General features: G+C 41.6%; 1 pseudogene; it reads left to right on the top strand.

Moving 5' to 3' along the window:
* Nucleotides 1-6,677: 6,677 nt before the first annotated feature.
* Nucleotides 6,678-9,429, top strand: LOC132871971 (uncharacterized; annotated as a pseudogene).
* Nucleotides 9,430-9,738: the final 309 nt, after the last annotated feature.

Below are 9,738 nucleotides of genomic sequence, written 5' to 3'. Positions count from 1 at the left end.
AGGATCATAATATGGGACACGATTCATACATCAACAAAATCACAAACAAATCCGAGCATGCAGAAAGAAAAAACAAAACAAAAAACAGAATTTTACCAGGGTGGCACGGTGGTGTAGTGGTTAGCGCTGTCGCCTCACAGCAAGAAGGTCTGGGTTCGAGCCCCGTGGCCGGCGAGGGCCTTTCTGTGTGGAGTTTGCATGTTCTCCCCGTGTCCGCGTGGGTTTCCTCCGGGTGCTCCGGTTTCCCCCACAGTCCAAAGACATGCAGGTTAGGTTAACTGGTGACTCTAAATTGAGCGTAGGTGTGAATGTGAGTGTGAATGGTTGTCTGTGTCTATGTGTCAGCCCTGTGATGACCTGGCGACTTGTCCAGGGTGTACCCCGCCTTTCACCCGTAGTCAGCTGGGATAGGCTCCAGCTTGCCTGCGACCCTGTAGAAGGATAAAGCGGCTAGAGATAATGAGATGAGATGAGAATTTTACCATAAAAAAAATGCATAAGTGTTTGCATTAGTGGATGGGATGTCTTCATAAACATCAAGCAGCATAATATGGAGTTAAATACATCATTTTCTGGTTTGTCCCAAAAACCAGGTACAGTAGGCGCTGTGCTGAAAATGTTCAAACTGAGGAACAGAATGGATGTAATTAGACATTTCGTTTGCTAGTTTCAATCTTTTTTTGACGAGTCACTCATCCAGAAGCAAACAAATCAATATCAGTAACTGACTCATTCCTTCCTTTTGTTGAGTTGCTGCTGATGAGGAAAAATGAAAAGCATTCAATTTCCACACTCCGACTTCAGGATTGTCAAACAGAGATTTTAAATCCATTTAAAATGAGCAATCTGTGTTTTTAAAACTACTCACGAACTGGCTGTGCACCAACCCAGATCCATCATGCTATAAAACGTCTTTCTTTTCTTCAATCAGTGTTGTTAATCAGAGTAGATTACTGTATGGAACGCTATGATTTAAAATCTTCAGAAAAACCAAAGACAAACCTTGTGTAGATGACTTGCAACCATGTGATCAAAGTGTGCTACCGTACGTCATGATGGAGGATCTACAAAGCGACTCGGATGGCAGCCGCTGAAAGCGTGTCTGTAAACAATGCTGAATTTTCTCAGTATTGCCACGATTTGAACGATCGAGTGAAGATTCGATACAAAGAGAAGATAGATGTGTTTGGTTTTGACCCATATTATTTAAAAAAGTCAGACTTTTCTGAAGATAAGACGCTTCTACTGACCACCGAGTACGCAAATATCGCATTCTATCTGGTTTGGCTGCTGAAGAATCGAGTCCGACCTTGGACGAAACGTGGCCTGTGTTCTGAATGGGTGCCCAGTCTGGATTGTTTCTATCGTATAATTTTGCTGGCGCTCCTAGAAGCAAAATGGTAATACACGTGTTAAAACAACCGAGTGAACCACGACAAGAGAACGCTCATTTTATCGCAAAATTCTCGCAACATGAACTAAAATTCTTCCACGATATTATCGAGAAAGCTTTAGAATTTCACCTGAGATAAAATGATCACTGCAAACACGAGCTGTTTTGGTTTGAGTCTCTGTTAGATCAGCCCTGCTGATGTTTCTCAGATGTGCTCGTTTCTTCTCCCTGCTAAGCCTCGGAGTTTCCTCACCCTCTTTAGATGGAATTCTAAAAAATCGGAACGTCCCGTGGTCACGAGTACTGTTGTGACCATGACCATATACAAGACAAAGATATGGCATCGCAAAAAGAACGCTTAAAGTGCCATTCCACCATTGGATGTATTCTTTGGCATAAAATACAATATATTTTATGACAACATGACTAGACAGAGAAATCTTTTAGCTTCAACATGATATATCAAACATAATTTTTTGACAACGACAAGCATATTAATTTTGCGCCCAAAGTCACCTACCCTTTTAATTTCTGCGCGGTAGTGAAACGTGATGTCATCGGCAGGTTCCCCTTCTTGTGTACCACGTCACGTGTGACGTGGCACAGATTATCAGCAATGGCGGATAGAACGCGATTTCCACTTGTCGATTGCTGTGCCGATATTCACCATCGACCGTCTCCTTTGGGCATCACTTGCTATTTTCCTTCGCTTCTTTTCCGAAGCTGACAATTGCGTTCTATCCACCATTGCTGATAATCTGTGCCACGTCACACGTGACGTGGTACACAAGAAGGGGAACCTGCCGATGACATCACGTTTCACTACCGCGCGGAAATTAAAAGGGTAGGTGACTTTGGTCGCAAAATTAATATACTTGTCGTTGTCAAAAAATTATGTTTGATATATCATTTTGAAGCTAAAAGATTTATCTGTCTAGTCATGTTGTCATAAAATATATTGTGTTTTATGCCAAAAAAATACATCCAATGGTGGAATGGCACTTTAAAGCAGTGGAAAAACCAAGAGAGTTGTGCACGCGTGACTATGTTTTGTATGGAATGTCGCTTGACCCCGCATTTGTATCTCCACCAACATGGCCGACATCCGGGTTTCTATTTTGTTTTGACATCACTTGCAAGTCAAGGATTTGTAGCAACTAGCAAACAAATCCAGGGAAAGGAAAAGAGAAGGGAAATCTTCTGAAGTGCAACTCGACACCAAAGTGCAAACGAGAACTCGATGAAAGCTGATTTGTTTGTGCTTGAGAACAGTTTGTGCTTCATTCAAGCTTTGGAGAGGAGATCAGGTCATCAAGCTGAGTCACAGAACCCTGTAGGGGTGTGTGTGTGTGTGTGTGTGTGTGTGTAAGTGTGGGAGAATGAAAATAGCTGTTGTATAAGCATGCAATAAGATTACAATGCAAATTAAACATGACTCTGTGTGTGTGTGTGTGTGTGTGTGTGTGTGTGTGTGTGTGTGTGTAAAAATGACAATAATCTGCAGCACTGGCTGTTTTTCTGTAAACTACAGTGAACATATCTGTGTAGCTATGTGGAAATTACAGCGCTCTGCATGTAGATGAGTGCCACTCGGAGATAGATTATGCGAGAGAAGCGACACTGCACACTGAGGTGTGTGTGTGTGTGTGTGCATATTTACTTGTGCCTTTAACTCCGTCTTTGTTTGCTTTGAGTTTTTTTATTTTATTTCATTTTTTGCTTCCTTGTACCTGTATCTGTGAATCGATTCCCATCATTTCAACCCACTAAAATGTGTCTAGTCCTCTGTACACGCCAGCAACACTAAATAATAAATTAGCACGCCTTGAGCAAAACACGGTTTACTATAACTGATTATTTTTAATACCCATTGTTTTATGTATTTCGCCTCCAGAGAGCCCTGAGAAATACTAAGCAGGACTTTTGGAAAGTGAGTTCTCAAATAAAAATTCAGCTTAAGAGAGGCCAGTAGTGTCATACCGTATGGATACACACCAAGTCTAGACGCATTTATTACCAGTGTCTGTCAAGTAAATACATATTTTAAGCATTTGTCTTCATTTTTATTAAAAGAGCCAGAATACAGAATTAAAGGTTCTTTGTCAAAATCTGACAGCAAGAGTTTCTCTACACAGTTAGTGGAAAATAATTAATTCTAGAGCTCTTCAGTGTGTCTCTCTTGGTGGACCCTTAAAGGTTCTGTGTAGAACCTGACAACAGAGTTTGCCCCTACCCTCACTACAAAAAGGTTCTTCGTTGAATAGAACAATAAAGGGTAGCAGTAAAAGAGCTTAGCATGATTATTGAGTACAGTCTTTCATTCGAAGCTTATGTCGATAATAATACCAGGATGGCCTTCTTCTTTCATCTCAGAAATATTGCAAATATAAGAAATATAATGTCATTATACAATGCAGAAAAAAAAAAAAACTAGTTCATGCCTTTGTGAGCTTGAGGTTGGATTACTGTAATGCTTTAATATCTGGATGTTCCAATTAGGGCATAAACAAGTTCAAGTTAGTCCAGCAGCAAGAGTCATATAACCAGAAAATATGACCAGATCACCCCTGTCTTATCCACACTGCATCGCCTCCCTGTCAAATTTTGCACTGATTATAAAATACCACTATTGTCCTATAAAGCACTGAATGGTCTTGTGCCACAGTACCTGAGTGAACCTGAGCAAACTTGAGCTCTTTTATGACCCACCACGCCTACATAGATCAAAAGGTGCAGGCTATTTGTTGGTACCTCAAATCGTAAAGGCTACAGCAGGGGGCTTTTTTTTTCACAAAGCTCCACAGTTAGTGTTCAGGACTCTGACACAGTTTCAGTGTTTATGTCTTGGCTGAAAACATGTTTGTTTAGTCAAGCCTTTTGTGAATACCTTTTTGTTAGGTAAAGGAGCAGGTCTGGAGGGTTCATGAGCATAGTATTTTGATAAACTTCAATGTTTGGATGCTGTACTGAAGAGTCCCATTATGAGACCAAGGGGAAAGTGCCAGATGGTTGGTCCTCAGTCACTGGTCTCTGAGTTCCTTCAGTACTTTCATGACAATTCCTTGGACAGTCATCATGACCGGCTGAATGCCTTGTTGTGAGTCCCAGAGGCTGTCTGGAAGGATGTGTGGGAATACACCAAGGCCCTGTCCACACGGCAACGGATTCAGGTGAATCTGATAAAACTGTTTATCGTTTCGGCCTGGCGTCCACACAGCACCGGCGTTTTGGGTGCCCCAAAACGATATTTTTTGAGAACGGGTTCCAGAGTGGAAAAATCTGGCAACGGCGCCGTTGCGAAGTCGTCTGGATGAGTAGAACGGATTTGTTTACGATGACGTCACAACCACATGACTAGAACAAGCAGCACTCTCGCTGTTTTGTATGAACCACTGCATTGCATTCACTTTTGTATACAGCTTTTCTTTTAAATAAACAAATAACTGAACCATTTCTTGAATTTCTTTTTTTTATTGGATCAGACTGCTTTTCAAAATGTTCACACACAATATAAAAAGTTATATGAATTATATAAAAATGCTTTTCAAAATGTTCACTCACAATAAGAAAATTAAGTTATATAAAACTATGCACACTAATAAAACTAATTTGTACACACAGAAGGCACGATTTCCTCGCGTAGTCGCAGCCATCTTCTTCTTGTTGTGTGTTTGTTCCTGTGAGTGCTTCACGCCAGGTAGAAGAAGGGGTTTATGCGCATGCGTCCTACTTCTTCTATTGTTCTGGTGTCTCCGATGGGACCGTCTTACAGCGCACGTAGAGGTGTGGCATGTGTATTGCATCGTTTTCAGCAAGCCTTGTGTTGCCATATGTGACACCTCACCGAATCCAGGGACACATATTGGCTGAAACGAATCCGAGATAATCGCAAAAGAAGCATTTTTTTTTCGAAATTTGTGATTTTCATTTTTTTCCATCATGTGCAAGTTGAGATCTTGAAGAATGCAATGAGTATTTCAGATAATAGATTGTTTTGTTGGAAAAGCATACATTTTTTGTTGCAAATTGTCTCGTTTTTGTCAGGACTGTAGCCTGCTGGGGGGTGTGGGGAAATTACCATATGGGCCATTCACATGATGATTTAAGTCTTTTTTTTTTTTTTCACGAATCAGCTGTATGATACGAGCTGAGCTCGTGGCTACTTAAGCTGCATACAGGCATGTACTGTAATTTCACTATGGAATGAGCAAGCTAAACAGAGCGCAGAGGAGCTGAAACACCGCGAAGCAAACAGACACACGGTATTTACATCGGAGATAACCATTTCTAGCAAAAAAAAACGCAACCAAAAAGTGTTCTAGGATTACATTCCATCGGAGGCATTGGTGTGTGCAAGGCACCGTTTCTCTTTCTGATGGGGTGAGTTTATTAATCTAAGGCTGTGTGGTTATTTTTGCATGTAACGGAGAGTGTTGTGGTTTGGTTACATGAAGCTAGTATTGTGTTAGTTGTGTTATTATCGTGCTATCTTTCTTTCTTACGGTGTGAGTAATTTTTCAACCACAAAACGTTAAAGTATACTTTAGGACTTATTTTTGTACTTCATAATTGTGTTGGGCATACTTTGCATGGAAGGAAAATTGACGTGGTGATCTTTGTTTACATGAAAGTAGCATCGTGCTAGCTTGTAGGGGGTAGGGCTTTCCTTAATGTCATGCAAATGAGCACCATTATGTGCCCGCCCTGCACCCAGAGTAGCTGAGATGGAAAACTTTGAGGGCGATTTTCTCCCTTTTCTGTTTTAAGAAGTATACACTTTCAAAAGGCCACACATTCTTCAAATATTGTCAGATCTCCACATGGAAGGCATCATTGGAAAGCTTAGAAACTGTACTTTCTGAATCTGTCAATAACTCAAAATGCCCCCGGGCCGACATGTGTCCCTGGATTCTGGATTTGGGCACATATTATGCACCTGATATTTTACTGATCCGTTGCCCATGTGGACGCGATATTTTTTTAAATAAAGTCTCCTTGCCGTTGTCGTGTGGATGTAGCCCAAGTCTGTCAGCAGTACAAGTTGGCCAAGAAGCAAAAAGGCCAACTCTTAGGCTGGGTTCCGTTCAAGGTCCAAGGTTGGAATTTCCCAGTTGAAATTTCCAATCTTTGACCTCCATGTCCTCCAGGCGCACAACGCCAAATATAAAAATAAACCACATGGCTGACTGCAACAAATTGATTTTTCTTTGGCAAGTTTATAGACAATTGAACTGTCAGCAGTGCAGCCTCCTTACATAACAAGACAGTGGAGGAAAAATGACCCATGAGGTAACAGACACCATTATACATTGCATTTTATGGCACATTTACTCTTGGAAATGTATCTAAAATTCCATTCACTAGCCTTATACAAATACAGTTGTCTATCCGACCCCTCCCCCCCATTCCCTATTGACTGAAATACACAATTTGCATGACAACAAAGTTGAAAACAAAGTGAATGTAAAATAATCAATTTATCATATTAAACATAATACAGTGTACTGCCAAGTTTAATGTAAACAGCATTAATTTTATCAGCTGGATTCTATCCGTTTAATTCACAATTTGAAAATTTTATCTCATTCTACTTTTCAGAAAAGCAATTTGTAATGCCACAGACAACAGTCTTCAAGACTGGCACTGAATGGAAAATACTGTTCCATATGGATGAGCCGACTTTTCTTCAGGGATCTTTGGATCACCTGTTCTCAGTCTGATTCTCACAGATGTACCGAAACAGCAGGATGTAAACAGAAGGGTCTAACAGCAGGCCCTCCAGAGCAAAAGGTTGCACTCTTCCTTTGGTATTGCTGGGTTTCAGTCACATGGCTTTTCTTACCGGTTTTACTGGAAGTGAAATAGCTGGTGGTCTAAACGGCTGCCGTAATGCAAACAATTAGCGATAACTTATCAGAGTACGCTCGTAATCTAGAAGCCGCTGCTGGCTTTAGATATATTCGGAAGATTGCTCTGTGCAACGGAATCGACCCCTACAGTCTGGGAAAGAAGGATTTGTCATACGATCTCAAAAACTAGCCTTCAGTCGAGTTCCCCGACATCTCCAACTATCTGGTGTTGCAGACGTCCTCCTATACCACAAAACAGATGAAAGTGTGGAAGAGTATGGAGGCTTACAACTTTTTTGCATGTGGCTGGGTAAAGGACCTCAGGATCAAGTCACTGCCCAATGAATCCTGGATTGTTTTTGCTCGTGTACTGTAAGTAGTTTTTTTTTAAGCTTTTTGTTCGCGTCTTTACAATGAAGCGCTGCAAGTTGAAGTGAAAACAAACAACAGTTGGCTTGATTCTCACTTGTGGTGTCTCTTATCTCTCAGCTAAATCATTCACAAAGATCATCAGAAACCCGAGCGGCATGGTGGTGTAGTGGTTAGCGCTGTCGCCTCACAGCAAGAAGGTCCAGGTTCGAGCCCCGTGGCCGGCGAGGGCCTTTCTGTGTGGAGTTTGCATGTTCTCCCCGTGTCCGCGTGGGTTTCCTCCGGGTGCTCCGGTTTCCCCCACAGTCCAAAGACATGCAGGTAAGGTTAACTGGTGACTCTAAATTGAGCGTAGGTGTGAATGTGAGTGTGAATGGTTGTCTGTGTCTATGTGTCAGCCCTGTGATGACCTGGCGACTTGTCCAGGGTGTACCCCGCCTTTCACCCGTAGTCAGCTGGGATAGGCTCCAGCTCGCCTGCGACCCTGTAGAAGGATAAAGCGGCTAGAGATAATGAGATGAGATCAGAAACCCCTTTAAAGACCTGGATCTTAGTTAAACAAGACGGAGAAGTGATCACGGCGCATTGTAACTGTACGGCTGGGGAAGAATTTCGTCGCGACCTTCATGCATATGGATTTTGTGAGGAAGTGAGGAGTAAACAAAGAAACAGCTGGGGACTTTAGCGCTTTGTGACTGAAAAAAAGTACTGTAAAATAATGACACATAGCAAGAAAAGTCTTTGGAAAACACTAAGGACAGAGCTGAGAGGGAAATGCAAACCTTTCACCAAGTGATCACTGCAAACTCAAGCATGCTTCAATTTCAGTGAGAGGTTCAAAATCCACCTTTCTTGATGTCTTTTTGTGAAATCCTGTGTTCGTTCACCCTTTATTATTAGTTCAGGGGGAACCCTGAAGAAACTTTTATCAGTTTCATGGTTTGATTGATTCAAACAACCTAAAACAACACAAGCGTAAGGCATTTTTCATGCAAGCGATACACCTTCTCTGTACAAACACTGTGTCAACTGAGCTTTGGTAGACCACCAGCTAAAGTTCTGAATAACTAATGAGACGGATGTGGCGTCACGTGAAACCCAGCAATATGGCCAACCAAAATAGCTTCCGAGAAATATCTGACAAGTTCAATGTGTCATAATCATCAGCACACAGGTTTCTTGTGGAAGTTTTTAGAACCTTTTGCACCATGGTCCCATCTTTCATAACTTGTGAGAAGATGACGACTTCTGCTGCCTTCAGCATGATGTGTGGCATAGAAGGAATTATTGGTGCCATCGATGGATGCCACTTCAAGATACAGAGACCATGCATCACAGAAGGGGGCTACTTGAAAAGAAAGAATCATTACTCTGTAGTCCTTCACGGGATTATGGATGAGAGGGAGAGCTTCTGATCTTTGTTGGAGCACTGGGTAATGTTCATGATGCAAGGATCCTGAGGAAATCAAAGTTCTTTGAAAACTGGAAGGAAAAAAAAATGGGACAGTTCATGCTGCTCGGGGATGGTGCCTAGATTGGTAATTTATCATTACTCCAAAGCATGATAACGGTGCTGTCATCATGCAGGACAAACTGTATAATTCAAGAACAAGCAGTGGGCAGGTGGTGGTGCATCAGGCATTCAGGAGACTACAGTGTAAATGGAGGAGGAACAGAGATATCATGAACACTCGACTTGATGTGGTTATTATCCTTATTGTGTCTGCATGTATGCTGTGTAAGGTGTGCACAGGACCCATAGACATCTGTGAAGAGCAACCAGGTGGTCATCCATGCCAGGAAGATGAGAAATGCTAATATCATTGAGCTCAAAATGGAGGACAGATAGAATGTGATCAGTGGTTCATACTGTTCCTCCTCTACCTTGTGCCACTGGGAATGCACATCGCTGACTGTTCTTATATCATTCAAAAGACAAATTTCTTGTTTTTGTGATTTATATATTCAGGTCTTTCAAAGTTTGTGATATTAGCTGGTGAGTTGAAAGAAGACAATGCATTGCGGACGTGACGGTGACACTGAAAGAAAATTGCAACACAGTTTGTGAAAATGAAAATCTTTGATTTTATTAAAATATTTCCAGTTACATTACATAATGTGTAATCT

The sequence above is a fragment of the Neoarius graeffei genome, chromosome 23 (genome assembly GCF_027579695.1).
Source record: "Neoarius graeffei isolate fNeoGra1 chromosome 23, fNeoGra1.pri, whole genome shotgun sequence".
NCBI lineage: Eukaryota > Metazoa > Chordata > Actinopteri > Siluriformes > Ariidae > Neoarius > Neoarius graeffei.
Note: the sequence above shows the minus strand (reverse complement) of the source record. Positions and strands in the feature narration are given on the sequence as shown.